Source organism: Etheostoma cragini, chromosome 6 (assembly GCF_013103735.1).
Source record: "Etheostoma cragini isolate CJK2018 chromosome 6, CSU_Ecrag_1.0, whole genome shotgun sequence".
Taxonomy (NCBI): Eukaryota; Metazoa; Chordata; class Actinopteri; order Perciformes; family Percidae; genus Etheostoma; species Etheostoma cragini.
This window is the reverse complement of record NC_048412.1, coordinates 4596080-4603516: the sequence shown is the minus strand read 5'-3', so window position 1 is coordinate 4603516 and position 7437 is coordinate 4596080. Positions and strand designations below refer to the sequence as shown.

The following is a 7437-nucleotide window of genomic DNA, read 5'->3' as shown; positions in this document are numbered from 1 at the left end:
GTGTGTGTGTGTGTGTGTGTGTGTGTGTATTTGTGTACAGTACATTCAAAAAATGTAAATTAATGTAAGATATATAGCATGACTTGTCAGAAAATCTCCCTCGAATTACTCTGAAATTACTCTGCATGATATTTTTTTCATGAAATTGCTGAACTAATAGTACGCTACTTCATACTGGCAGAATGCACTTCTGGTAAATGGGATGAAAGATGGGTGTCACATGCTTTTAGCACATGTGTGCTAAGTTGCTTAATTTCCAGGCTCATTATGGCATTATTCTACAAAATCTCTGGCTGGGTGGTGATTATTCACATTGAAGGCAAAATTAATCATCAAAAACTAGCTGTGTTTGAGTATCGCAGAGAACAGAATTCTGCTTTTACTCTATGAACGGCAGGCACAAACTACACCTTTATCCTGTGAATCAGTGAATCTTTACCGCAAATCCACAAAAAGCATTCTCAATTTATATGTAGCTTTTGTTATTCTATGATGTCATGTATGCAAGGCACCTGTATGTGCTGCTAGAGCTTAAAAAATGATGCTATCTTTTATTATTCAAATTAAAAGGTTATCCACCAGCAGTCTCCACAGTAAGGAGAATGTCATCATGTGTCTTTTCCAATGGTGTAGTCTAGTTTTTTGTAGTGAGTACAATGTCATTTTCCCCTACCAGCTTCGTACCTGCTCGTCCCAGAGCAACACCCCATACGTTTTTTATAACCTTAATATGTACAGTAAATTGTGGTAGATCTGGCTCATTTCCTGTCATGTTAATGTCTGCTGCAGTCAGTGTCCGTTGAAGTAGATTCTGGGACAGGCTTATCAAAACATTGAAAGAGTGTAGATTAAATTTGCTTTTTGTTCACATTTAGTGATTCATATTAGTTATTTTTATATTTGCACAGACAATGACTGCCAAGAAACTGTGACTGGCAACCCAGACAGGGTGAATTTATGAATGAAAATGTGAACGTTCAGTCACAAAACAATCGTCACGTAATTTTATCCTTGCGCTTTTGTAAGTGGGCATACAAAAAAACCTGACCTTTTCTAGTGAGTATTTGGCATATACCTGCGTATCACATAGACTACATCACTGGTCTTGTCAGACGTTTGCTCTGAAGTTGTCTGACTACATTTTTATTAGATGCAGAGGTATAGAAGAAGCCGTTTGTAGCAGTAGCACCCCTGTATGTATTTCAAAGTTTCTAATGATTATTCCATGGTGGCAATTTGACCTGATTTTGAGTTGGGAGCATCTGAAACCTTCAGCAGTCAGTATTATTTATAACAACCATTGATCATGTGAAATAACGTTTGTGTAAGGTGAAAGGGGTCACTCCTATTGACAAACCATCAAGGTCATCAAATTATATAACCTAATAATTTGCCTGTTCATATGCTCTTCTACATTGAAATATTAACAATATGTGAACTGATGCCACCATAAGCACTTGTTTGTGAATGTTGCCCTATTAACTTACAATGTAGGTTGTTTTGCCGCTGCCAACTGCAGTGTTCTTGCTTAATACTGGACCGATGTCGCAGATTATTGTTCCCATCAGTCAGTTAGACACAAAAACTATAGGAAAATATGGTCCAGGTTGAAAAAAGACGTAGTTACCCTTTAAATTTACTTAATGTCAATTTAAGGTGGACCTTTCACCTTTAATACAATGCTGGTTAGTTAAATGAATAATAAAGCATATGTTTAATTGTTATATTTTGTGAGCACAACCTAAATCTGCAACTTAACCAGTGACATTTCTCAGGTAAATGTAGCAGTACAACGTAGTAGAACATATTCAGTAGGTACTGACTTTAGTAAGTCAGTAGTAAACAGTTTAGTTGCTTTGGGGGCCTTTTCTAAGATATTTTGCAATTAGCAAGTAGTCTATCAACGACATTTCATTTGCGGGGTTGTTCCAGTGCCGCCCGAGGTTCAGCTGGATGTCCTCACATTCCGCTTTCTGTCTGATTCTAAACTCCAGTTGTCAATCAAATTATATTTACCTTTTTTTAAGTAAAATTCTCATCACACACTCAACAGCCATTTTAATTCCAGAGCTCGCCTCCTTACATGTTCCTTCCTGAGGATTTTTTGCAGAGACACCGTACCTGAGTCAAGCACTTAGCGCCACTCATGACAACTGTGATAGCTTTAAAAAAAAAATGCCAATAACCAGAGCACATTTTATTGCAATCCCAGAATGCTTTGTGGACTAGCCAGACCCTCCTCGCATGCTCTGTGGAGGAAGGTCTGGCAATGCAAGACTAATTAGCATAAATAACACTGCTTGACAGAGGTAATTTTTAGGTCCCAGAGAACAGTTTGGTGGGAGACACCCAATCAAATTTAATAAAACCTTTTCATATGGTCTACCTGAAATACACAAATACAGAATCTTTCCAAATTTTTGTAATAAGAACTTTTTGAGTTTGTTTAATGATTAAGGCTTGCCTGAATCTGTTGACATTTTTGTGATGTCTTCAAAACACTCAAAAGCAGGACATACTTTAGTTAAATTCCCACAGACACTTGCACTTTTGGCATCCTTAGATAAAGATTTGCACACCAGTGGAGCTTTCTGGGGTTGGTGTTACCAATCAGAGCATCCCTAATAGGCCTACTCAAGAGTAATGTGTGTGTGTGTGCAATGAGAGCCTCCGTCTGTCTACTCAGTGGCTTCTGTGTACAGTATGTATGCATGAATTCTTGCATATGTTTTTGTGTGTACAGGTAAGTCTGGCTTTATGCTGTCAGGCGTATGTGCATACGAATATAATAGTTTGTGTGTGTGTGTGTGTGTGTTTGTGTGTGCACTAACATTTGTACATGTGTGTATTTACATGTACAATGTACAATTTACATCTAGTTAGTACAATTTCTAGTGTACACATGCAGCAGACTGCTGTGCGTGTGTGTGTGTGTGTGTGTGTGTGTGTGTGTGTGTGTGGTTAGTTTCTGCAGGCAGGTTGAAGATTGTCTCCCCCCTGAGGGCCTCTCCCTCCCTGCAGCATGTGGAAACCATGGCGCGTTGCCAGGATACAAGCCCCTCGTCTGTACTGACAAGAAGACATGAAGAGCAGAGATTAATTATTTACAAGCAGACCCCTGTACACCACGTCTGGCTTGGCACTTCTCCTGCATTAAATGTCACTATCTATGAGGCCATCCGTTTTATTGCTTATTCTATTTAAGCACTGTAGAACATCTGTTGCATCTCCCCGTACACTGTCTCATATGGAATTCTTACATCTAAGGCCCGCAATTTTTCCATTTTAATAAGGCTGTTTTATATTACAATAACCAGCTATGACCATGCTTTTTTTTAAAGACATCTCTGTACAAAAGCCCATTTAAAAAAAAACAGCTTTTAAACGGACCGGAATGCTCCCTAATGGTCGCTGCGCTCTCACAGCTATTTTCATTGTGTTTGCAAGCTGGCATCACCAGTGTCCTCTGGGCAGCCCTCTCCCTTGCTTCATCTAATATTTATGGTGTCTATACTGACTGACTAGCAGATCCGCTTTCTGAGCGCAAGCAGGTATTTACAAAACATATTAGAATGATTCATTTACCATCACATTCGTCTTCGGCGTTGGCTCTGCCTTCCCTCAGGCTCTGTCTCGTTAAATGACGAGACATCCAGAGGCACGGGGGGGTGATTGAGTGAGTTCTGAGTTTATCGCTCTGATGGGTTTTTTATTGTTGTGGATGTAACAGATAAATACATATAAAAATGCAGACTAAAACACACCGTATTAAAAGCCCCAATAATGTCAGATACACATATATTTCAGTGATATAAAGTCATTTATTGTGGCAGATACATACACTCCTGTGACAAAGCTGGAAGTGAAGGCATCTGTGCGGCTTCAACCCGGGCTGGTCCTTTGTTCTCATTTTCTACCACCTCTTTGTTGTGCTGCTGACTGTCTGTCTGCTTGTCTGTCTGTCTCTCTTGGTCGTCTGTCTGTAGCCGGCCGGGGTTTATTTGCATTCTTCCAACACATACATATTCATGATGAAAGCAGGGTCACTCCGTGTGTGTGTGTGTGTGTGTGTGTGTGTGTGTGTGTGTGTGTGTGTGTGTGTGTGTGTGTGTGTGTGTGTGTGTGTGTGTGTTTGTAGGTGTGTGGGCGTGCATTTAATTGGGCTGTGGTCAGAGGGGATCTTCCACACTGAGTCCCAGGTGGAGAGGGAGCGGGATCCCACTGTTCTGATCATTATGCATTTTCTATTGTTTCTTTCTCAATCCTCCTGTATGCATCAGGGCTCCCGTGGCGACGGCACAAGATGCCTTTTCATCAGGCTAAATTCAAACTGATCCAGCGATTTTAAGCACCACAGGCTGAGAAAGCTATATTTTTCAAAAAAGCAAAAAAAGGTGTTTTATTTCAGTAAACACTGTGGACTGTCGATGTTGCTTTTAAGATTTTAAATGTTATTATTGCTGAGTTCTTGCTCAAATGCAATTGTAGATTTTTTATTTTGTTTGTTGAGAAACAGGATTGTGCTTGTGGAGAGTGTTGGATTTATTTTTAAATGTACTACTAATATTCAATATGTTACCTTTTAAACAACATTGATAGCTGACTGAAATATGACACATCACAAAAACAAAGCCACCTCCCCCAACAGCAAGCATTTGGCTCTGTGCAAAGACTTTTAATATCATCAGAAATGTAATTGGACTGTTGCTGTTGAAGGACAGAGGACAAGGGGAAAAAAGGATCAGGCTCAGAGATATAAAGTACGTGCCGAGCATTAAAGCCAAGCCTACCTTTCTCCTTTATATTTCCCCACCAGTGTCTGTGACTTCCTTACATGATGGAGCTATTGTATCCCCTCAACCCCCTGTATGTCACATGTCAGGAGACACAATCACTGCTGCCGACTCCTTCACCCTAAAGTGGAAATGAGCATTAACACCATGCAGGGATTGTATGGCAGAACAAGGAGGTCAATGGCTTGGGCTAACACTGTTTCAAAAAGATGGGTTGTAGGACAGGGCCCGCTTTGGTTTTAACGTGCAAGTTTCAAATTTATAGATAATGTGTAAATCAGGGCATTTTAACTATAAAATAAAAGTAATCCTGCGGAATGACTAAGGTGTTGGGGACTATACGACAATTAGGAGGAGCAATGTGGTCAAAAAAGGGGGTGGGACATGTATTTTTTTCTTTTTGCTTAGGAAAGAGTAGTTTGAAATATTTATTTGAGCAGAGGAGGGTCTGCACATTCTGCATTTTGATTAATCATGGCCAAGTTGAAGGAGCTGATAGGATAACATTTCACTAGGATTGTACCTCATGTGATTTTCTGTGACAAATAATTAAAAAATTAAAAAATTATAACAATATAACAATGTGAAACTAGCAAGTATACCACAAACTGATTCGGAAAATGTTTGCTGAAGGTAGGGTCATTTTCTTATAGACTTCTATACAATCTTAAATATTTCTTGGTATTTGCAAGGTTAGGGCACTTTGGCATTGGCTTCACTTTTCAGACCCCGGAGCTATGTCCACTTCTTGTAAACAGTCTACTGTATGCACCAAGTTTGGCCATCTAAGTGAACATTAAAGTCACTACCAAGAATGATGTTGGCTCATTCAAAAGTATTTTTGTATGCAATTCAATGACTTGCATATGTTTCTAACAATAAAATTACTTTCATCTTAGCTTGCAACTTTCTGGAACATACACACGTCCTCATACCTTAATATAACGGTTGCAGTTTTGAACATGTGGTTAGTGATAAAAATTGGTCCCAGTTTGGTTATGTTTGGGCACCAAAACTACTTTGTTAGGTTTAGGAAAATATGGTGGTTTATGTACATTAGTACGTGACCTAATTATGCACTTGACGTAAAATTGACATTGTTACATTTGTAATGTAAAGTTTAAATACGTTGATTTTTAAGTTAAAACATGGCACAAACAATGGATTTTCTTTATCATACAATGACTCTCTGCTGTCACAATTACAACATCCACTAGTGGTAAATACAACAAACGTAAATGTGGGTTTTAATAACCTGTTTGTACAAACGACTTGTTTATTGGTTAGTTGAGTTATTGGCTTAGTTCAAAAGTAGGAATGTTTGTGATGCACTATTTTATGTTAGTCATGATTTCTAATTTGAAACATTGCAAATATTGTGACAATAATGGTTCCGTTTACATCAAGTTTCAAATAGTCTGCTGTTTTACATTTTTTATGTGACTCAGGTTTTTATGATAAAACAAACAGTGTTATATTATATTGAGATTTGTGTTGGAAGAGTGTGGTTTTATTTTTTATAAGTCAAGGGGAGTGTTTTTATTTCAGTTAGGAAAGGCCTTGCTTTTTTGAAAACTGAACCTTATGTTTCACCGCCCTTCACACTCAAACAATTGTCGCACAGTCCCTTATCATGAACTAACTTTCTCCCAGAAACACAGCTGTCCTCCAAAATGTTTCCATCCTCAAACTTTCTTTGTGTAAACAATGAAACTACATGAAAAAAGTAAAGATAAACGCAGGAATCTGTCTCTCTCCAAGCTGTGCATATTGTGACACAGAGTCTAGGTAATTTCACATCAAACACTATTAGCGGCTTTTTTGATGGGAAAGAGAAAAAACTCAATGAGAACTGATTATTGCGATGGGATTTTATATTGCGTTTTAAAAACCAATTAACTCCTGAGAGCTTAGTGGTTTTTCAACAAACGGCACATCGTTAAAGTATTGTTGAGAAACATTGTTGGGCGTGATAATTGGCATCTATTCAGTATGGCCCTGGCAGACACTAGAAAAGGGTCTCGCTGAACAAGGAGACACTCAGAGACAGAAGCCTGAGTTGGCATTTCTTTGGCCTTTTCCCCTCATCGCAGATTCTCATTCGCAGCCATTTCTCAATCCTTATCTCCAATCCAGCACTGCAAACGCTCACATTTATCAGGAAACAGAAAGAATACTGTCAAGGCAGTAATTTGACACACAGTGCAAGTGACATTAGGTGCATGTATTGTCCGTTCCCTCTTGACATTGAATTTAAAAGAGCATTTTCAATCAGCCTGCTGTTTCACAATTCCTAACAACTTCTGGAAATAATCTCATTGTCTAGCAAGAGTACTGCAAATGTCAGCGTTCTTTTTCTTTTGACAAGAAATCCTGATATAATCTAGAGTCACCAAAAACCTAAGCAGTAATTTTGTCTTTTTTGGTTAACGTTAATTGGTTGACCCTTACCAGATGTTTAAAAGCTACCCTAAAAATAAAATAAAAGAAGATATCATGTAAATACACAATAGAATCAGAAAAAATTGCCAAGTATGTTTTTTACACAAGTACCGACACAACTACACAACCGAGCATCAGTATGGGGAAGAAAGGTGATTTGAGTGACTTTGAACGTGGCATGATTGTTGGTGCCAGAAGGGCT

The 7437-nt window shown here is 38.6% G+C and overlaps 1 long non-coding RNA gene across 1 annotated transcript in view; it reads left to right on the top strand.

The window, feature by feature from the left end:
* Positions 1-7437, top strand: part of LOC117946853 — an 18797-nt gene that overhangs the window by 960 nt on the left and 10400 nt on the right. The window lies entirely within an intron of this gene.